This window comes from Ammospiza nelsoni, chromosome 3 (genome assembly GCF_027579445.1).
Source record: "Ammospiza nelsoni isolate bAmmNel1 chromosome 3, bAmmNel1.pri, whole genome shotgun sequence".
Taxonomy (NCBI): Eukaryota; Metazoa; Chordata; class Aves; order Passeriformes; family Passerellidae; genus Ammospiza; species Ammospiza nelsoni.
In genome coordinates this window covers 737,692-761,051 of record NC_080635.1, presented here as the reverse complement: position 1 = coordinate 761,051, position 23,360 = coordinate 737,692, and the positions used below count along the sequence as shown (strand labels likewise).

General features: G+C 49.4%; 1 protein-coding gene across 2 annotated transcripts in view; it reads left to right on the top strand.

The window, feature by feature from the left end:
• Positions 1-3,524: 3,524 nt before the first annotated feature.
• The window catches only part of SNAP25 (synaptosome associated protein 25), a 62,978-nt gene continuing 43,142 nt past the window's right edge, over positions 3,525-23,360 (top strand). The window contains exon 1 of one of the 2 annotated variants that reach the window (XM_059467644.1): positions 3,525-3,773. The gene's annotated coding sequence lies outside the window, so the exon portion shown is untranslated. The remainder of the gene's footprint in view (positions 3,774-23,360) is intronic. The other variant, XM_059467643.1, reaches the window with a different exon arrangement.

The window sequence follows — 23,360 nt, the reverse complement described above, 5'->3', positions numbered from 1 at the left end:
ATATTTGAGTCCTGGTTGCTCTTTAAGCAACTAGTCAGGAATCAGGAACTTTGGGGATCTGGCTCAGCAGATCTAAAAGTGTGATCAGGAAATCGGTGGGGACTCATCTCCAAGGGTTTATGTTACAATTGTATTTTAAATCTCTCTGTTTTTGAACATAAGGCTCAGAGAAATCTTGTCTTGGCCCAAACTGGAGCACCCGATCACAGACAGCTCCTTAAAAAAGCCCCCAGCCTAACTGTGTATCTAGAGATCCTGAGCATGCAGGGGAAAATTAGGCCCAGCCATTCCCTCAAATTTAATCAGAAGCAGCCTGGGGCACAGAGATGCAAGTGCTGTTGATGGTCAAAATTCAGAGTTACATAAAGAGCAGTGAATGACAGAAGGCAATTAGGAGCTCTGCATAAAGGGCTCCATCCTCAGACTGTTCTTATTGCAGATATCAGACTGGGGTATGCCTCAGCACCTCAGCCTGGGAGCAGGCTGAAATTGGAGAGGCTGGAAATGTTCAGTGCCAAAGCAGGTACATTTTCCCTCTCTTGTTTGCTCTATGCTTAGTTCAGTTTCTTTCCCAGCCACTTACTTGAGGCCAGGATGAGCAGCATTTGGATAAATATTTCCCTCTCTGCTGAAAAAGGAAAAAAAAGAAACGTCTGAGGAAGGTGGAGAGAATTGAGGCAGTCTCTGTGTTACAACTGCCTCTAAGAGAGCCCAGGAATAACATGCAGGATCTGGTGGCACTGTTTTGGTGTTCCCCTCACTTGGCTGCCCCACAGCCCAGCTTTGCAGCATGCAGGGGTGTGAGTTGGAGGCTGGAGGTGGTGCTGTGAGCAGCCAGGAAGATCCTGCTGCACACAGCTCCCAAACCATGGACAAACAGGGGCTGTTCTTTCCCCCCTTAACCTGCTGCAGGCTCTGCCTGTCCTGCCCTTCTCCGGCTCCTGGCCGGTAACGTGGAGCACACATCCTGCTGCTGTCATGCAGGAGAGCATGCTCCTGCCTCATTATTCATGGGCTGTGCCCACAGGTACTGCTTGTTAAGCCTGCTGAATAGTTGCCTGAATAATTAAGAAGGAGCTGAATCATTCTTAGACCAAATTCCGGTTTTCTCTCTCCTCCTACTTCATTTATAGGCTTCTCTTCTCACATATCCCCTGTACACAGTGTGAAACGACTGTTCAAATAGTACCGGATAGAGTCAATGAACTCCCCATGTGCTTTTTCTTTTTGTTTTTTTTTTCAAATTATCCTTAGAAGATGCTAAAGAATCAGTTAGAATTGCTTAGTGCACTTATTGCGACAGAAATCCCGGCGCTGCGGTGCAAAAGCCTGCCCCCCCTCTGCATCTCCCAGGATAGAGGCAGCCACATTCCTGAACAGCACAGGCTCCATCCCTTCCTCCCTCGTTTCCAGAACGAAAGGTGGCTGCTCCTTCTAAGCTTATTGGGCAATGTTTGTGATCTATTTAATGATTCTGTCCTTTGTTTTTTTATTAAGCTCCATGATTTCTGCTGCAGCAGAGCTGGAAAATGAATCTTAAATTGAACCCAGCTTTGTCACTGGAAAACTACCTCTTATCCTCCTCCCACTCCCTCTCTGCTTTCTCTTCCTTTTTCCATTCCTTACATCTCTTTCCCCAAGTTATGCTGCATTTTATTTTGCCTTCACTGCATTTTCGTCCCTGGCTTTTGATGCACAGAGCCAAATTCATCCCTGCTGGTATCCAATGGACTGAAATTCTTCTCCGAGGCATTATTGGGCTGAATCCAAACCCAGCCAGCATTTTGCAGTGCTGGTGGCTTAGCCAAAACAACAGTTTATAATCTCTTTTCCTTCCCTTATCTACCGTTAATATGAATTATTAATAAGTACTAGTACAGCTGTCTGGCTGAGAATTCCTTTTTAACTTTCCGTGTGTGCCAGGAAGTTGGGCAGCCTGGATTCCAGAGCAGGGCTCGCTCTGGGACTGCTCTCGCCATCCGCAGTGCTCACCTCACGCGGGTGCTGGGCACGGTAACCCCTGCGGGAGCCGGCCTGCGAAGCTTTGTTTGCCCAAACCGCCGCTCCTGACGCTAAATGCGTTTCCCAGTCAGGCTGCTGCTCCAGAGCCCTCACCTGGAGGGGGTGTCTGCACAGTGTTAATCTCAGCCTGTGTTTACAGCCCGGGAACATGACAGGTTCTATCTTTCCCTGCGGTTTCCGTGTGCACAGCTCATTAGATACTCTAATGCAGCAGGCAGCCCCTCTCGACTGAGAATTCCTTCTCGTATATTTAGCAAACTTTTGACTGCTTCCTTTCAAAAGAGACTGAAGGACATATTTTCGTAGGAAGAGGGTGAGACTCACAAAGCACGATCTACAGTCACGTTTTCCTGTGGGGAACTACGGAGCAGGGGAGGAGGAATCACCCGCAATTCTCTCTCCTTCTCCCCCGCGCCTCCCTCCCCTCCCGTCCCTCCCCCACGCCCATACAACCATAACACGGGATGAACGCGCTCCAAAATACAGCTGCAGAGCCTTCCCTCTCTTCCGGTCTTCTTCGCCTTGGCAAGGGGGACGGGGGGGCAAGAAGAGAGGATGAGGATGGAACCACCCTCATGTGGAACTGATGTTTTGACTCCGCCATCCGCAGGCTGTTCAGAAAAGCCTGCACGCACGGTGTCAGAGTTAACCCAGCCAGAGCTCGCTCACTGCTCGCGGGAGAGGCTCAGACAGGGAACAGGGAGGCATCATCTCCTGGTCTGGATGGTTCCATGAATGAAAGCCAAGGCTTGTGGGGTGAGAGGGAAAGTATGACTGAGGTTACGAAAGAGAGCATCGCACTTCGACTGCAATCCCCAATGTTCATTAAGATCCCCATTAAGAGATAAATTTTACAAACATACATAATTTTGTATGAAATGAAAGGATTTCCTCCCCATTAGAAATCACGTTGGAGACAGCTCCATTTGCTCCAAATTAGGTACGCTCGGAACGAATATTTTAATTAATTAATGATAAATAAGCCAGGCACTTTCCTTGAACTGAGTTACCGTTTCCTTCCTCAGCAGCAGTGGCATGTGTTCACTGTGCTGTGTGTGTTCATGTACTTGTCCAGGCTTTGTTTTTGATTTCTGTCTCTCATTTTTGAACCTGTCCCTCAAATGATCAGTTACAACACATGTCCTTAACCATGGATTTCCTCGTGTTTGGCTGCTCCGACGTGGGAGAGGGGAGAGAGGAGGGGGAGTATAAACAGATTAACATACCCAGACCCCTGGCAGGATGTTCTGAGAAATAAAAAGAGGGGAGAGAAGGAAGAATTCACACAAAAATAGAAGCCCACGTAGATTGGCCATATATGGAGTACCGGGGACTTCAGAGGGATACCCTCTTCGGACCACCCCTTTGGCGGAGGAAATCGCTGCTGCGGGAGGGTCCCTGCCCCCCCGGCCGGGCGGTCGGGCCGCAGCCGCCCCCAGCCCCCTGCCCCGACCCCGGCCGCGGGGAGGCGGCGGCGGGGCGGCCGCGGGAGGCGGCGGGCCGGCTGCGGGAGCGGTGCGGCGGCGATGACTCAAACCCGCCCGGCCCGCTCTGCCCCCTCCCGCTCCCCCCGCCGGGGAGGGCTATTAAAAGCTGCTGACGTAGGAGCGGACGGCCATCTTTGATGAGGGCACGGCTCCCGATCCATTGAAGAAGGAGACCCGCGGAGGTCAGCAGCCTCCTGTCCTTGCCTCCCATCCAGCTGCGGCACCGAGCCACCGACCCCGCCGCGCCGCGCTCCGCCAGCCCAGGTAAAGGTGGCACACACCGCGGGTACCGGCTCAGCGGGGGAGGGGGCCGTATTGCCGGTAATGAAATGGAGAAATAGCACATATTTAAAGTGGGACCCGTTCGGCTTTTTGTCTCCAGCCTCTGGCTGCTGCGGGCACAGAGAAAGGCAGGGAGAAGGGGGTGATTTCGCCGCCGGCCTCATGGCCGGCTGGAGCCAGGGAGGCAGCCGGGCTGTGCCTCTCGGCCGTGCGGGCGGCAGGAGGCCGGCGGGGAAGGCAGTGTCGGAGGAGAAGGGGAAGCAGCGCCATTCCCGGCTCCGAGCGGGGAGAAGCGTGTGCGGCGCTCTGCGCTGCTGGGCCGGCCCGGGCTGTGCCGCCCCGGGCACTGCAGCGCCCGCAGCGCGCCGGGCTGCGGCGGAGCATCAGCACCGCGGACAGCGGGGGCCCGAGCGGCGCCGGGAGGGGACGTGCGCCCGTGTCCGTGCGTCTGTCCGTGTGTCCGAGTGTGTGCTCAGCACGGCGGACAGCGCCGGGCCCGAGCGAGACGGTGAAGGGACGTGTGTCTGTGTCTGTGTGTCCGTGTGTGTGCTCAGCACCGCGGACAGCGCAGGGCCCGCGCCGGGACCGGGGAGTGCGAGCTGTCTGCGTGTGTGTGTCTGTGTGTCTGTGCATGTTCAGCACCGCGGCAGCGGAGGCGGCCGTGCTGCAGAGCCCTGCGGCTCCGCGCCCCCCGCCCCGGGGCTGCCCCCCCGGACACGGGACTGGGAAGCGATTCCCGACTGGCGAGCGGCGGTGCTCCCTCATTCCAGGACAGGACCGCGGCCAAGCGCAGTTATGGCTCTGTAGCTCAGAGTGACAAGAGGGAGAAATAAAATTTTAAAAACAAAAAGCAAGCAAGCAACAACAACAGCAAAAAGCAAATAACATCAGTTGCTGCAATTAATCGGCGCTCGGCACTTGGGCCCCTCTCCCTGAGCGGTGTGTGTGCAGGGAAGCGGGGGTTACATAACGCCCAGCCCGCGGGTCCCCCGCGCCGAGCCCTGTCCGCAGGGAGCACGGGCAGCCCCCCGGGGTTCCCGCAGCCGCGCTCCGAGCCCGCGGGCGCCGCTGCGCCGTGACACGGGGACGCGGGCCCGCGCCGCCCCCCGCCGGCCCCGCGCTGCGGAGCGGTGCGGAGCCGCCGCCTTATGTAACGCGGGCTGCCCCGTCACGGCTGCTGGCCCCGGCTCCCCCGGCGCCGCCGGCGCTCCCTCCGCCCGTCCTGTCCGCTCCCCGGCACCCCAGCCGCCCGAACGCCTCGCTGCGGTCCCAAGTTGGTAACTTCGCTGGGTTTTTTTTCTTGCGGGGCGAATAAACAAGGGGAGAAAGGGGAATTGGGCTGCGTGTCCAGACACTGCGCTGCGTAGCTGCGTCAAACCGGAGCCGCGGGATCTGCCAGATTTACGTGCTTGGCCTGAATAATTGCTGCTGGTTTCGTTCCCAGCTGAAGAACGGGGGCCGGGGGGGAAATGGGGGACTGGCCTGCGGCACTGCCCGGGGGTGGCAGAGCAGCCCCTGAACCCAGACCCGTTTGCTTCCAGCCCCGGCCGCAGCATCTGCAAGGACATGCCTGTCCCACACCCCCTCCTGGTCCTAGCTCTGGGATCAGCAGGAGGATGGTGTGGGGCAGCCTCCCTGCGGGCAGCAATGGGGGAATGGAGCCATCTGGGAGATGGGTGCTCCGGTGGGAATGGCTGGGGAAGGGACTCTCTCCTGGGCCCCCAGCCACCTGCACATCCCTGCAAAGAAGCCAGTCCAGGAAGAAGCAGCGGTGGTTTTCCATTGCTGCAACATCGCGCAGAGCAGGTCAGCCAGGAGGTGACTGCTGAAGAGTTTGGCTTCTAGGATGGGTGCCAAAAGGATAACAGAAGTGACCAAACCAAAGATGCAGGCAGGCCTGATTGACAAAAGCAAAAGCTTGAGGCTGCCTCTGAAGTCAAGAGCCTCAGCACGTTACAGCACCAAATGTAGCTAGATAGCAACCCCCAAATAAATGCAGCTTAACTTTCTTTCCACAGCTAACTAGAAAATGAGAGTGGCATTTCCAAGAGCTCTTGGGACCAGGCTGTGGGTCCACTGAACTCATGGGGGCAGTGAAAGAAAGGACAGCAGAATCCAGCCAGCATGAACCCTCAAAATACATCAAATGAGATGCAGCTCCACTTCCCAAATTTATTGCACTGGAGGTGGGAGATGCTTTTCAGGTCAAGGGAAAGCTTTTCATTTTTCTCCCTATGCTTTAGGTATGGCAACAAATGGCAAGATGAAAGTGCTGAGGCAAATAAAGCACGGTCTCTGCCTAGTGCTTGCACCGCTTTAACTGCGCGAGGTAACGAAACAAAACACTTTTCCTGTCAGTGGGAACAACTTCAGCGATTTGTACGTCTGTGTGTCACAGGGCTACAGCTGCTGCGTTTGTAGCAACCCTCAGGGAAAAATAGAAAGTGTATGGCATGGTGTAGGGCTCAGTTTGCTAATGATTTCTTCTCTCAGGAACGAAGAACAGAAACTGTTTTCCCTTTACCTTGGCTTGTTGTCACACAGTTACTCTTTCTCTTGCATTTCTTCCCCCCAAATCTCTGTCATAATGTTTTATAACATAAGGAGGGCACTTTCATCTGTACATATTTATATGCACACACGCACTCATTTCAGAGATTTCCAGGTTCTAGGCTGGGTAACACCACAACAGATGCAGGCTGACTTTGCAGCATTCACTGGGCAGAGTGCATTTTTCTGTCTATGGAGTTCCATGCCCTGCTACCAGTGTAGCCACCTTTGGGCTGGGCCAGTGCCAGGCAATCTGTAACAACAGCCTTGCTCAAGCATTTCAGAGCTTTAGAGGCTAAGGCAGACAAGAATAATGTGTTGCTGGAGAGCTGCTGCAGGATGCACTTCTCAGGCAAATCGTGATTACCTCTGGGAAGCTGGGCTTTGGAGCGGGCATAGGGCTCGTCTGTCTGCTCCTGGGAATGCTGGATATAGTTTGTCAAGGCTGCAAGTTGTCACAGAATAGTTTATTTTTTAGCTTTTTCTTTCTGAACCTCCAACGGTCTGTTTTTCATTAGTTACAATACACTCTGGCTTTCTTGCCTACTGACCTTGCAGATTCAGTTTCCTGCATTGTATTGCAACAACTTTTTCCAAAACACACAAGTTATATTCCTAGTTCTTGTCTGTCACCGCTATGTTACTCCCTCCACAAATGCTCAGACACACACAAACGCCCACCAGCAAAATCTGCCTCTTATCTGATCATGATTTTCAATATGCTGTCCCACATCCCACTACATTTTCTAGGACTTTCCACCAAGCACAAAGACAAGTCAACTGCACAGGTTCAAAATTGTTCTTTCTTGCTTTGTAATGGCCCCAAGGCTGACACTGCAAGACCCAAAAGTGGATCTGAGTGGCCTTGAGGAAGTGTTTGAACCACTTGCTCTGCTATTTTAGGAGGAAATTTAGCTTTGCTCTTGCATCTTTCATCTTGCTCACTTGCTATTTGCTCATCACCTCGTGCTCACCTACAATCCTCTTTTAATTCCTGCTAAAGATCACCAGGATGAAAGAAACACATCAGGGGCATTAGGACCCTGATGTGAAGGGTGATGAGTGTCACCTTCTGATTTTGATTATTCCAGCAGGTCTAATCCAAAGTCAGTTGGAATCAAGGAAAATACTTCCCTACATCATTCTGTGGGACTTATAGAAGAATATTTAGCAGTTTGGGTTTTTCAAAGGGAAACAAATTCTGTGTACATATTCCCTCTGAAATATACTAGCTCCAGTGATTCTAAAGAGAATGTAATATTGCGTTATAACCTTTTCAATTTTTTTCTTCTTTTTTTTTTTTTAAATAATCAGAGACATGGTTTCTCTCACTGGAGAAAGCTGAATTCTACTACAGGCACAGGGAGGAGAAGAGGGAAACACTAAGTAATTAATCATGGCTGTTCCTGGCCTTTTAGAGCTGAATGTTAGTGCTGACCAATCTGTGCTCTGTCTGGCTGTTTAGGAGATTTTTAAATTTTCCTTTAGATTGAACAGTGCTCTGTTTCACCTTTTGAATGGGATGTAACTTATTGTTTGGCCCCATTGTCAATGGGTGTGAAGTGGCACAACTGAGTGCTGTGCTACTCTACAGGCCGATAATTTTTCAAGCTGGGACTCCTTGTTTGTGTTTTAAGCCAGAAATGGGTCTATTTGCTGAAGGAGCAGCTCTTCTAAAGAAAGAGCTCACTGGAGATGCTGCCCTCCCCAAGCCCATCCCTGTTTTTTCGCAGCCTGGTGTCAGTGTTGCAGACCCTGATGGCCAGGCTGCCTCAGCAGGGCTGCCAGGGAGCAGGGATGAGCAGCAGAGCAGGAATCCTGCCTGTTACACCTCTCTTTCAGGCTGGGTTCTGCTGCACTCTGCTGGTACATAACACCAGCAGAACTTGAATGTGGTGTAAAACCCAGGACACAGCTGAGTTTTTCCTAAAGGCACAGTTGTGTGCAGAAAAAGTCAGAAATTCCTAGCTGTAGCCATTAATTGTTCTTTCAGGCTGGGGAGTAGGGTGAAATTTTCCTACATTCCGCTAAGTGCACAGGAAAATTAGGCTTCTTCCCTCAAGTTTTTAAAAGGCAATATTCTTAATGGCTGAGACATTATATTCATAGAGTTGCAATATGAAAGAACAGAGGCAAAGCCAAGTCTCCCTGTACAAGTGTCCAAAACTGAACAAGAGGAACTGTTCTTATATGTTTTCACTATAATTATAGTTTTCCTTGTGCTTTTGTTATGACCAAGTTTTTGTGCCAGCATTTACTGGTAGAATCCATGAGCAAAATGAGAGTTATCATAGACTATGGCAGTGCTCATGACTAAAATTTGTATCCTAGACATTACAAAAGGATGCCTCATGTAGGTGATTTGTGAAATTAATGCAAGATTTGCTATTTCTTCCTCAAAACCTACAAATTATCAGGGAGTTGCACATCCAAGGCACTGCAGAGTCCTTGGTAGGGCACATTTGTAATTCTGCATTGATGTCTTCCATCTCCCACATTTTCTCATAGCATTCCCTTGCTGAAAATCCCAGTAAATCTCAAAATACTTTCAGTCTCTGTCAAAGAGACTAGGAGTTTAGATTGAAAACTAAAACTCTGATCATTTCGCATCTCAGTGTTCATCATGCTGTATTTATTTGTTATATTTACCCTCCACCCAAAGGAGAGGAATTCTGTTCCTGAATTGCAACACAGTCATAGAAGTAGTAATAATTGTATTTTTCCTTTTGTATAAAACAGTTATTTGGAAGATGGGGCAACCTCTCCTTTGGTTCCTTTTCCCGCTCCTGGAAATTATAGCTCCCAGTGGAACTGTGCAGATGCCTGTTCCTTGATCTGTCTTACAGAGGTAAATATATTTCCTCCAGCTACTCTAAAAAACTTCACGAAACAAAAGTATACTTCTTCAAAAGAGCTCATCTGTCAAAATAGTGTTACCATTCACTGATTCTTTTTTTAAACAGGAACAGAAGTCTCCCATGCATATTTAAGCATTTTTTAAAATAAAAGGTACTAAAATTAGCTTCACTATGCTTGAGATGGAAATTAAAGTTCTCTTTCTCCTCCCTGAGCTAGTATTTCTTGTTCAGTCTGGTCCCATTCACATCCTCAGGCTCCTCAGCATTTACCTTGCAGGGATTTAGCCAAGCTTGCATTTCTGCAGGCATCAGGGAGCTGCTGCTTGGTGCAGCCCAGCACTGCTGCTGCTGCTGCCTGCACCCTGGGCACCGCCTGGGCTCAGCCTGGGCACAGCCTGGGCACCCTGGGCTCAGCCTGGGCACACCCTGGGCTCAGCCTGGGCACAGCCTGGGCACCCTGGGCTCAGCCTGGGCTCAGCCTGGGCTCAGCCTGGGCACAGCCTGGGCACCCTGGGCTCAGCCTGGGCTCACCCTGGGCTCAGCCTGGGCACAGCCTGGGCACCCTGGGCTCAGCCTGGGCTCAGCCTGGGCTCAGCCTGGGCACAGCCTGGGCACCCTGGGCTCAGCCTGGGCTCACCCTGGGCTCAGCCTGGGCACAGCCTGGGCACCCTGGGCTCAGCCTGGGCTCAGCCTGGGCACAGCCTGGGCACAGCCTGGGCACCCTGGGCTCAGCCTGGGCACAGCTTGTGCACCCTGGGCTCAGCCTGGGCTCAGCCTGGGCACAGCTTGTGCACCCTGGGCTCAGCCTGGGCTCAGCCTGGGCACAGCCTGGGCACCCTGGGCTCAGCCTGGGCACAGCTTGTGCACCCTGGGCTCAGCCTGGGCTCAGCCTGGGCACAGCCTGGGCACAGCTTGTGCACCCTGGGCTCAGCCTGGACTCAGCCTGGGCTCAGCCTGGGCACCCTGGGCTCAGCCTGGGCACAGCTTGTGCACCCTGGGCTCAGCCTGGGCTCAGCCTGGGCACAGCTTGTGCACCCTGGGCTCAGCCTGGGCTCAGCCTGGGCTCAGCCTGGGCACCCTGGGCTCAGCCTGGGCACAGCTTGTGCACCCTGGGCTCAGCCTGGGCTCAGCCCGGGCTCAGCCTGGGCACCCTGGGCTCAGCCTGGGCACAGCTTGTGCACCCTGGGCTCAGCCTGGGCTCAGCCTGGGCTCAGCCTGGGCACACACCTGGGCAGGCTCAGGGCTGCCTGTGCCCCTGGCAGCGAGTGCCATGGTGAGGGAGCAATTCCTGTTCCCTGTTTGTTGGGCACACACAGCTCACAGGGATGGCTTGCTCCTTCAGAAAGCAGCCGGAAGGTGCTGACAATTAATTGGACTGGAGATGTTCAGTAACATCTGATCTTCAGCTGTGGGGGTTGGGGATTAAAACTCCAGGACTGCACGTGGGATATATAGATTCAGGTGCAAGTATCACACATTAAATATATGTTACCTTTGCCAAGTGCCTGAATTGCCTCCTGCCTCCATTCATAAAAGAAAAAGCTGAGATTAAAACAACTTCTAATTTACATCCCTTAGCTTCAGATATCAGACAAGTACCCCTTACCTTTGAAAAGATATTTTTATTAATATTAGGGCATAGCAGTTTCCACTGCCTGAGGGTGGTGACCTAAATTCTAAATGCAACATTCTCCCAACAAAGATGATTGTCATTTACCTAGAATTCGACAGGGTGTTACCCATGATTGTTCCCTTCAGGTTAGTAAAGGGCTTGGCTGGAAGATGCCATGTAAATCCAGATTATTGCTGTTGCATTGACAATAGCGAGAGAAGAACATGCTCTCAGAGCAGAAGGTGGATGAAACACTGATGCATTTGCTCGTGCATTACACAAGACCGGACTTTGCCAGAGCCCTGTGTTCCTCCAGAGCTGCACTGAGCTGCAGGGGAGAGTGGAACTGAGCCCTCTCCCTTCAGCAGCACCGATTCCAAACCAGTAACACGACAGCTGAACATGCAGCCCAGCTATGTTCTGTGAATAATTGAGTATTTCAGCCAAACATTTGCTTTTCCAGAGAGCGTTCACCTAAGTGACACTCAAGGATGTGAAAAGCCCTCAAGAAACAAACCAAGGTATGCAAACCCAATTAAACTGGAATTCACTGCAGCTTCCAACAAGCAGTTCTCCCCAGGGAAGTGCTTGTTTTATTTGCTCAGCTCTATGGAGACAGGTACTGGTTGCAAAGCTTACTGAAGGATTTCCTGCCGCTTTTCTGCCATTAAAATCCTGTTCTTGGGATACGCAATTCGCAATTCCTGAAAATGTAGGTCTTTCATTGTACCAAGGCAGAGGCAAGAGGCAGAAAGGCCAAGAGCAGCAGAGGAGTTTGAGATGGTGCTGGATGAGTGCAGAGAGGGATTGTGTGGCGTGGCTGGTGGTGGTCACAAGAGACTGGACTTGATGAGGCAGCGAGTCTCCTCAAGTCTGATGTTCCTACGAGGTTTGCTTATTTAACAGAAGAAAAGAGAGGAGGGAAAAAAAGGCCTGGATGGTTCTTTGCTGTCAGTTTGATTTATTTCAGAGATGAGCACGTCAAGAGACAGTGGAAAAACCCCTCGAGGCGCCAGGAATGCACTAAGTATAATTGAAAATGCTCTAGACTGCCTTTGTAATGCGGCAGGGCCATCTGCAGGCTTTAGATTTTCAATATTAGCAAGGCATTTTTAAAGCATTGTGTTGTCTTGTTTCCTTTTTCTTAATTAACTGTTTTAAATAGTATGAAATAGCTGCTCCTGAAGCAACTTGCAGGCTCTGAGGATCATTTTCTAAGCCTGGTAAACAAGAACAGGTGTGTGACTCTAACAGGTTGACAAATAAGAACGCAAGAGAGCTGCCAACGTCACACAAAAGGTCCCCAATTTCCAGATTAATGCCCAGGGCACTTAAGGTTAGAGTATTAAGCAGGCTGATAGAGGATAGCATGTGACAGAAGAGCTGAGCAGCAGGTCTCATCCTCTGGAGGCCTCAATAGCTGCGCTGTCTTTTTATTTTTCTTGGAGTTTGGGGTCTCCTCCCCAAACTCCAAGTCCTACCTCAACTTCTGCAGCCTCAGCTCTCTGCTCTCATCATGTTCCCCAAATGACCTGAGAAAAACCACCCTCTCAAGAGAAGGAGATGCAGACAAAGACCCTTTTCAGCCCCATTTAGGACAGGGGCCTGGTATGGACAGACAAGGCTTTACAGGCAATAGGCAACCCAGATCACAGAGGGATTACAGGGAAAGAGCAGGAAGACAGGAACACAGTGCAGGTGGAGATGAAGAGCTCACTCTGTCTCAGCTACAAGGACCCCAGCGCTTCCCTCTCCTTTGACTGGGTCATTGAGTAAGAGGCCAGAAGAAGTTACCCGTCAGTGAACTGAACCCCTTATAAAACAGAATATCCCACAGGCTGCAGGGTTTCTCTGTCTTAACTGCTTCTCCAGCAGTACAATATTCCAGCTTTGCTTTCAGAAATTGCCCACAGTGAAGAATGTGACAATATATGTTTTTTAATTGAACAGTGAAATCCAATAAATTCTTTATTGTGGATGCAAGCATTTATCTGCAATGTCATTAAACTGCTATTTAGATTGATGAACAGCTCTGCTGCTGCTGTACTGGGATTTTCCAATGGTTACCCCTACTCCTTTATGGAGTAACATAAAGGAACTTGCTTTCCTCTTTAGAGTTCAAATTCTTAAGAGCTCCATTCTTTCCCAGTAAGGATCCCATATTTCTGTCCTTTCCTTGCCTGCAGAAAGCCTTTACTTGCACCTAGAACTTTATTCACAAAACTTTTAAAAGAATCCTCAGCCTGGCAGGTGAGATAAAACACTGCTCCAAACACCAGGACAGACACCATGATGCTGGAAATTAGATGTTCAAGCACAGAATGTGAGACTCCAACACCGTTTAAAGATTTCCATTTCTTTACCTTCCTTTAGTATTCTGTTTTTGCAGTGACATTTCCAAGAAATGTGGTGTACACTCAGCTGTTCTCCAGACAGAGTTCTTCCATTCATGCCTGCAGTCAGAATCTGTTTCTCAAAACAACCACCTTCCTGCAGCAGGGAAGTCAGAGACCTTTCAAAATTTAACCAGGCTCTCCAGTATTGTCAAACACAGTAGGCCAGTTCCTGGGCTTAGAAGAGTTGCTTTATCTAAACCAAAAAATGATCCACTGTACCAATATGGATGAAGAATAGGACAAGAGGACAAAATCCAGAATGAATAACTAGGGGAATGAAAAATACCCCAATAAAGCACAAACACAAATGCCAAAAAAAAAAAAACCAAAACACAAAGGCCAGGAGACTCAAATAAGAGAAAGTACAAGATGGGCTTTTTGTTTCATTCTCTTTCTTGCTGTTCTTTCCCTACGAGCACACCATTAACAACTACCTAAACTTAAAAAGTAAATGTCAATCCTCAAGTTTTCGATAGAGTCATTTTAAAGGTGTCCTGAAGCGTTAGGTTATAAAACAGTCTTACTCCCCTTAGCAGCCACAACCTCGTGTTCCATCTTTGCATTTCACAATGCAGAGCAAGTGCAGAGGTGCATCCTTACTGCTAGCGTCAGTTTTATAGCACATACGGGCAGCAGGATGATAGGATTTGTGAGCAGTGTCTCCTGTAGTTGGTGTTTCAGAGACAAACAGCAGAGCAGAACGATAACAACTGCTACCCACTCACTGCGGTGCTGGAGATGTGCACTTGCTCTGCAGCACTTATATTGAAAAGAAAAGCAAAGCAGTGTTTGTGATATCACAAAGCAGAGCCCAGACACTTTTCCTCTTGCTAGAAATTCTAAAAAAGACCCTCTTTTCAAGTGTGTTAGAAATAGAAGCCTGTTTCAGAAGAGACATGAAGTTACCAGTGCAAATTAATAGCACCAGATGGGGGTTAAGTTGCTGCCTCCCAGCTGAAGACATGCGAGGGAATGGAAGTGGTAGACTGTAAGGAAGGGATCCTCAGAAGGGAGGAGATGCCACTGCAAGCTGGGATTTGTGAACCTCCTGCCTGTGCTTGTAAGCAGGTGCTCAGAGGAGTGGTTTTATGGGCTGCAGCCAGGGGGAGAAGGGAACAGTCACGGCCATTTTGGAGATCCTGTCTCCTGGTGAGGATTGTACTGCTTTGCCCGGGACAAGCTGTCCAGCAGGACAAGCTGCCATGGAGTACGGTGGGGCCTGGTCTCCTGAGCTGGCACACAGACAGGGAGCTCACCAGAGCAATCACAGAAATGTGGCTGTGAGCTGGGATTGTGTGGCGAGGTTTGGGGGGGATACAAGGCGCAAATTCAGTGAGAAAGTGCCAGAACCTTCCCCTGGGTTCAGTGGAGCCAGTGCCAGCTGGCTCTAAGGTGGACCCGCTGCTGGCCAAGGCTGGGCCTGTGAGTGGTGGCGGCAGCGCCTCTGGGATAACAGATTTAACAGGGGGACAGCCTGCGCACGAGCGACTGCAGCCAGAGGGAGAGTGAGGAAATGTAGGAGGAACAGCTCTGCAGACACTAAGGCCAGTGAAGGAGGGGGAGGAGGTGCTCCAGGTGCTGGAACAGACATTCCCCCACAGCCTGTGGTGCAGATCGTGCAGCCCATGGAGGTCCACAGGGCAGCAGAGATCCACCTGCAGCCCATGGAGGAGACCCATGCCAGAGCAGGGGGTGCCCTTACAGGCTGTGACCTCATGGGAAGCTCGCACTGGAGCAGGCTCCTGGCAGGACCTGTGGACCCAGGGAGAGAGGATCCCACACTGGAGCACGTTTGCTGGCAGGACTTCTGATCCTGTGGGGAACTCATGCTGGAGCAGCCCATTCCTGAAGGATCACAGCCATGGAATGGCCCCAGGCTGGAGCAGCCTGTTCCTGAAGGATCACAGCCATGGAATGGCCCCAGGCTGGAGCAGCCCATTCCTGAAGGATCACAGCCATGGAATGGCCCCAGGCTGGAGCAGCCCGTTCCTGAAGGATCACAGCCATGGAATGGCCCCAGGCTGGAGCAGCCCGTTCCTGAAGGATCACAGCCATGGAATGGCCCCAGGCTGGAGCAGCCCGTTCCTGAAGGATCACAGCCATGGAATGGCCCCAGGCTGGAGCAGCCCGTTCCTGAAGGATCACAGCCATGGAATGGCCCCAGGCTGGAGCAGCCCGTTCCTGAAGGATCACAGCCATGGAATGGCCCCAGGCTGGAGCAGCCCGTTCCTGAAGGATCACAGCCATGGAATGGCCTCATGCTGGAGCAGCCCGTTCCTGAAGGATCACAGCCATGGAATGGCCCCAGGCTGGAGCAGTCCGTTCCTGAAGGATCACAGCCATGGAATGGCCTCATGCTGGAGCAGCCCGTTCCTGAAGGACTGCACCCTGGAGAAGGGGACCATGCTGGAGTAGATCAAGAAGAAACACAGTCCATGGGAAGGACCCAGTTGCAGAATTTCATGGAGGACTGTCGCCCATGGAAGGAATCCCACACTGGAGCACAGGAAGAGTGTGAGGATTCTCCTCTGAGGAGGAAGGAGCAGTAGAGGCAATGTGTGATGAACTGACTGCAGTCCCCATTCCCTGCTGGAGGGAGAAGGTAGCAAATTGGAACTAAAGTTGAGCTGAGGAAGGAGGGAGGGGTGGGGGAAGGTGTTCTAAGATTTGGGTTTATTTCTCACTGTCATACTCTGATTTGATTGGTAATAAATTCGGTAACTTTTCCCAAATTGGGTTTGTTTTGCCTATGACAGAAATTGGTGCATCACCTCCCTGTCCTTATCTCAACCCACAAGGCTTTTGTTGTATTTTCTCTTCCCTGTCCTGTTGAGTTATGGCTTTGGTGAGCACTTGGCATAATTAGGGCTGACCCATCACAGGCTGTTGAGCTGGGACAGCACTAACTGCCAGAGCAATGGCGAGCTTTGTCAGGAATACTCCAGGTTTAAGGGTGTTGTTACTGAAAGAAGGGCAGTTCTTACACTAAGAGAGCAGCTCTTTAACACAGGCACTTCTCAAAACATTTCAGTGGAAGAGAAAGATCTGTTTGGCCATAATTAGGCCCTTTTTAACTATCTCTGGACACAGTAACAAAGGAGCCTGTTCACAGAGCAAACGTCTGGAGTTCAAACACTTCAATAACACACAGCTGCATTATACAGAGGACAAGCTGTGGAGCTGCTCCTCCTTTCCATGGAAGTGCAGTGTGCAACTGGAGCACACAGTACACAACAGAGGCTCAGCAAGCCTTGAACACCATTCTTTACACCCCCAAGGAAACAGGGCTGCAGCTGTGCTCCTTTACTCTGCATAGAAACCAACAGCAGCAGCCCTCCCTGAATCTCTGAGCCAGCAGTGACTGAATTCTGCCTGAGACACTGCAGAAAGTTACACACACACCAACACACCGTGCTTTGTACAAGGCAGGGGTGTGTTGTATTCCATCAAGCCCTGAATCACTTGAGCATAAGAGCTATTTTGTTATGAGTCACCACCTGTCTCCAGCAGAACGTGGTCAGGTCCTCTCTCCAGCACTGCAGAGCAGAGCTGACTCACCTCTGCTGCATCTGTTCTTTCAGTCCAGCACAGAGGCAGGGCTGAGCAAAGTGGCTCATCAGCACCTCAGCCATCACGTGGCTGAGGTACACCCAAGGGATGACGCACCTGAAGAAATCAAAGAGCAATCTGCAGAAAACTAATTATACAGTGAAATCCCCATCATTTTCTGTGCTCTGGGAATGCTCAGCACGAATTTTGATTTCCTTGGCTTCCTCTTCATCTGAAATGATTTGATGAGTCTTTCTTCAGAAAAAAAATCTCTGGATCTTCAGACAGCTCACTGCACACCTCGAGGCTCAACCTGTATTGCATTCCTTCCATGTTGTCCCAAGGGCTTCCTGCTCCCTTACTGAGTGTCCAAGGGCTGCAGGTGTGAGAAGGTGTGGGAACAGTGAAAAGCTTGTGCTTCAAATTCAGAATTTGCTCTCTCTGAATATTCCTAATTAGGTATTTCAAAAAATGCTATTTTGGCAAGCATTTTTTCCTGTAACTTTATCCACAAGATCTTTCCCAGAAATCTCAAGAGAGACATGTGAAATAACTTTGTTTTGAGGCTATTAAAATGCAGAATTGCAGCTGGATGTATGCTGGTCCCATTTCCCCAGCTGAGCTATCACATTCACCTCTGCAGAAATAGCAACTGTCACAGCAACAGTCACAAGAGATGCAGCCCTCAGAGAATCACACCGAGCAAAGAAAAATATCTAGGACAGTGATTTAGCTTGTCTGGATTAAAATGTTCCTCCTAGATGCCTTAGCGTTGTTGAAAGTCATCCTAAAGGAAGATGACAGGCTGTTCAGGCCTGCCACAAGTAACACAGAGGAACAAATAGTTACTGCAGGAAGGCTAATACAGTATTACACATGGAAAACTCTAAGCAACTTCCTGGGAATGCTGGAACAAGAACATTCAACCTGAATTTCAGAAAATCCTTTTCTGTGCTACCATATGTTGGAGTATGGGGAAAAGACATGAAACTGGCTTAGAACAGTGAGGTATAAAAAGGTTTTGTTCTGGGTGACAGCTTCATTTTCACAAACTCGTGGTCACTCTGTGGGAGATGGGACACAACAAACAAGGTGCAGGGGATCAAAGAAAGTGTCCATCTCAGGACAGGAGTGGATTATTTTGAGTTGAGATAGAGACGTGTGATTATTTAAAAATTTTTAACAGAACTGCCAAGACCTGTCTCTCTTGGAAGACAAATGCATGTGGACTTGTGAGGGTCAGCAGCAATCTGGCATTCTTTGGGCAAATGATGCACACTGCAGGACTGCCAGATCCAGATGGACTAAAGGGAAATGTCCAGATGTAACTGCAGATGTCATAGGAAATTAAACCGCTCGCTTGTGCTTGTGATTCAAGAAGTTCCATTTCTAGGTCAGATGACAGCTTAGTTAGCCATTACTGCAAACATCTCTGACTTTTCTTGAAGTTTTCTGCCTAGAACCCATAAAAAAGCAAAGGACAAGTGCCATTTTCATGGGAAGCACGTTGTAAAGCCATGTGAAGAATTAACTTTATGAAGGTTAATAATGAACTAAGGAAGCCAGTTGGCTGCTAAAGGATGAGGTTTTTAGTACTCAATAAAAAAAGATACATTGACAAAAAGAGCTGTGAATATTTGTTGCCACTGTGAAAGCCAATATTGCCAGTTTTGCATATGCAAACATGTAAATATTTGTTCTGGTAAACACAAATACTACTGTTTGTTATTAATTAGGTTTTTCACTAACCTACCAGTAAAGTTTATTCACCTTTTGTGTTGCTGTGTCCTGTTGAATGATGTCCTGGTCTAGTTGTGACATATGGGTCACTGAGAGATTGTTTGTTTAATAAATCAGGCCAGCAAAGAATATGGAAATACTGTTTAATCATTGCTGTTGAAATGAATTTGTTTCAGAATTCCAGCACCTCACTCTGGATAAATGCTTCCATTACTGCTTAAACTAATTAGTATTTCTCACATGAGGACATTTCAATTATATGGTAAAATGTGACATTTTTCAAAATGCAAAATATGAGGGGAAATTTAGTATTTTAGATTAGAAATGTTTTGCATTTTGTACCTATTCCAACCCCTGAGAGAACAGTCCTTCCCTCCAAAAGTAACACAACCTATTGCCTCTGATTTAGTAGCTGGCTGACTAAGCGTGTGTGCAGAATGTGTGACAAGGTAGTCAGATCCCCAGGCAGTGAAAACAGAACTTTGATTTGCTGGAGGAAAGAAAAGGAATCATTTCTGTCCAAGCTTTGAAAAAGATGACAGGAATTTTTAGAAATAAATACATACTTCTTTTTTTCATTTTCTGCAAAGCTTCCATTTACGTAAGAAATGAAGAGTTTTAATCTTCTTAGTAAGCATTTTGATAGCTATTTGATTAGTTTATAAAATCAGCATATTTCACATTTCCAATGAAATGGGAAACTTTTTACTGTTTCTTTGCTTACTTGTGTCAGTCTCTGTCTGGCACGAGCCTCGTTCATCTCCTGCCAGAGTCTCTGCTGATGAATGACATTTGTTCTATTGTTTAGTCCCAAACCCCCTAACACACACTGATTATAGACTTCAGAGCCAAGAAATACTGACATACAATCGGAACTGGGGAGAGAAGGGGACTAAGTTTTTTGATTGTGCTTTGAAGATGGTAAAAAAGCCTTCCCAGCCTCATAACTTTGGTGACAGAAATGTAATGGAAATGGGAAATGTTTACGTCTCATTTTTGGATAAGATGAAGCAGATGAAGAGCAGTTTGGGCTTCTCATGGCCCAGCCATTTCTGGAGATGTTGCATCAGATGTCTGGGATAATATGGAAGCTGTGGCTGGCAGCCTGTGATGCAGGTTCCTGTCTCTTCTGGAAATAGCATTGAGCAAAATACATGGCCTTGAAACTTATATTGTTTGGAAGGTGCTGTGCCATGGGTCAGAAAGAAGGATCTCTTTTAAATCAACAAATGGCTTGAGAAATAATATTTTAGCACTGTTGTCCTCCTGAATTCTGTGTTTTTACCACAGCATACACTTGTGATGGATCCCTTGTGGTACCCTCTGGCACCTTCTCAAGTCTCTGGCACCTTCTCAAGTACCTGAGGGTACCACAAGGGATCCATCACAAGTTTACCCTCCAGAACAGCTTTAAAAGCTAAACACAATTCTCCTTTCCCTGGATTTGCCCACACTCCGTGCCTCTTCTGCCTGTGGGCCTTGGAGAGTCCTAAAGGAAAACAAGCTGATAGGAGCTGCTGTTCCCTAGTGGCCTTGGATGGGGCCACCAGGGGCCTGAGGCTACCTGTGATCCTGGGAAGATGGCCAAGGCACTTGCTGGGACGTGGCTTTGGGGACGCATGGAAGGTCACATTCTGTGACTGCCTTCTGTGTAACTTGATTTGGTCATGTCTGGGGGCTGCCCTTACCCTGGGGGTGGATCACCTCTGAGGGGCAGAGGGCAGGTGTCCACTCTCATTCCTGGCTCTCTGTGAGCAGTTGCTGGTGCCATGAACCTGTGGTGCTCTGCCCACAGACCTTCAGTGTGGGGCTCCCCATGCTCCTCAGTGGTTATGGCCTCCACATCCTGAGGAGCAGGCAAGCCCCAGTGCTGGGAAGGCGAGGGAAGGGAGAGCACCTAACAACTCATCATTTCTCGGCTTAAATGGGGATAAGCACACACACCGGGTTTGGGTTTTTGAGTTTGGTAACTTTTGGGGCAGGGGCCCCTAAGGGCTCTGCTGACAATCTCAGGAGCCAGACTGTCCTGACAGGCACATTGCTGCTCTGCTAAGCACGGGCAGGAGTTAATCAGCAGTGGAAGGGAGGAAGGAAGGAGCCTTCTCAGCAGCCCAAACATGGCACTTGCCTCACCTAGTCAGGCTTCACTGCCTCCATGACATTAATTTGCTCCTGACCTAACGCTCCCAGCGCTGCAGTTCAACGTGTTTATTAATTCTAGGAATGAGCTTGCAGATGAATTTTATTGTTGCACTGAGACACAACAAGGTGAAGATATGTGGGTTCTATTCCATTTTCCATATCTGTGCCATAAAATGTTGCATTTGTGCAGCCTGTATTATTTGTGAGCTTGTATTAGTGCTCAGCTTAAGGCCTATTGAAATGTCCTGGAAATAAAATAGCCTCATTAAGCTTTGGGGTAGATTTTTAAATTCTTGTTCATTTTTCAAGTGACAGGAAGCTGAAGCAGCAAGGCTTGCCAAAGAACTAGGATAGCTGTGTCATGAAAAGTTTCACTAACGTGGCTCAGACACATAAAACTACTGGGAGAAATTTCCTAGTGGATGATCATTCCTGACATTCATCAACTCGTAACAGGATTCATGGGTTGGTCTATTGTTTTCCATCTCACATTCCTCAGAAGAAGAAGGCACAGGTTATTATGGAAACAGGTGCCTGCACAGAGTGGACTCATTTTAGGATATAGAAGAGGAAGTGCCATGTTTCAGTAGCAGAGAAATTTCTTCTACTTGATATTGACCAGCAGGGGAAAGCTCTGCTTTCAGAGAACGATACTTAAATATGAATAAATATTGATTTTTCATTACAAATAAATATCTGCAATCAGAAAAGTTAGTCAATATGAGCTACTTTGAAATTAGCCTTATAAATTAAACTTTGCTTGCCCTGGTTTAATAAGGAAGATTCCATTGCTTCAGTAGAAGAGAGATTAATGCCCCTGAGAAAATCTGTGCAGGAGTTTTCTTCCTCACCTTTGCCTGACAGGAAGAAGGATTTTTATGGTTCATTAAAGAGAGTGACCTGTTCCAGGCTCTTAGGGCAAGTCCTCAGAAAAGACAGATTTTAAATCCTTCCCTCAATGAACTCAGCACTAGTTTAGCTCACCCAGCCCAAGGCACTTCACTGCTTTTCAGCGGTGGAGAAAAAGAGGCATTCAGAGCCCTCCCTCACAAGCTGATGGTTTTCTTCCTTAAATACAGAATTAATCTAAAATTATTTTCCCATTAATTTGCCAGTTTCAGCTACAGCTTCAGTTATTTCCATATGCCAGGACAAAGTTTTAAATCAGGATCTGTATTTTGGGGTTCCTGAAATTCGGATGGGAGCTAAATTTGCTTCCCAGACTGCTGGCAGCTGTCTGCTGGGCACTGATGATGGTTCGTGTTCATCCAGGGCCTGTCTGAAGTTTCAGACAGTGATTACCCTTAATGTCTAATGAAACCTGAGGAATTAATTAGTCTTTTTTGTGACTCTGCTCTCCTGAATTACTTAACCTGGATTCAAGGCAGCCTCATGGGCTGGAATGGGGAACCCAGGGCAAAGGGATGGAAATAGATAATCTGTCAGCTTGTCGTGGTGCATCCCTTCACCTGGGCTTGCACAAACGCAGGGCAGAGCACGGAGCCTCACCAAAACCTGCATTTCTCCCTCGTCCTGAAGCTGCCCCCTGGTTCGGCAGGGCTCGGTGCTGGATGCTGCACAAGGCTGCACACGCTGCACAAGGCTGCACACGCTGCAGCAGCTGCACACGCTGCACAAGGCTGCACACGCTGCAGCAGCTGCACACGCTGCACAAGGCTGCACGCGCTGCACGCGGCTGCACACGCTGCAGCACCTGCACACGCTGCACAAGGCTGCACGCGCTGCACAAGGCTGCACACGCTGCAGCACCTGCACACGCTGCAGCACCTGCACACGCTGCACAAGGCTGCACACGCTGCAGCACCTGCACACGCTGCACAAGGCTGCACACGCTGCAGCAGCCGCAAATCCCGCGGCAGCCTGGCAGGGAGCTCCAGCAGGGCTCACCGCAGACACTGCAGTGCCCTCTGCTCTGCAGGAACTGGGGCGCTGCAAGGAGGCAACACCCTGGGAAAGGAGGATTTATGGGGGATTGGGGGCAAGGCATCCCACTGCTGCTGGAGCACAGGAACCCAGTGAGGACAGGCAGAAAACATCAGGGCTCACAGCATCCCTCTGAGGAGGGGAGTGCTCCCTTCTCTCTGGCAGCCACCGAGGCCCAAAGTGTAATAAACCCACAAAATGGATTCTTTTTCTTTAAAAATAGACCATGTTCCCCCACAGGCTCCTTAAATAAATCTCTTGGCCCTGTTCTCTCCAGCTGAAGGTCGGCTGGAGGCGCAGCCCTTTCAGTCCAGCACTGACTGGTGTTTCAGCAGGAGAGCAGCGAGCCCGGGGCTGTGGCCACAGATGTGCTGCCTGACTTTGCCCCATGCACTCTGCATCTGGGCTAAGCCTGGGAAGCTGTTGGACAGCAGTTGGGCTGTCAGCCACAGGGCCCCCAGCTCACAGGAGCTCAAGTACAGTCACAAAGCTTTCTTTAGCCATTAACTGATGTAAGTGACACAAATATTCCCCCTTTCCCTCAGCAATGGGTGGGGTTTTTTATTTGCTTGAACAAGGGGTTTTAGTCTACCAGATGGGCCCAGACTGTATGTCCTTGAGATCTGCTCCTTAGATGAATTTTCAAAGCTTACAAGAGTAACTTCATTTAAATCTGTGGCTTCCAATCTACCCTTGGGTGAAGTGTGAAGACAGCAGCTGCACTCCAAGATCTCTTACACCACACAGATTTTCTGCTGTATGTGCCACTGGGGCTTCA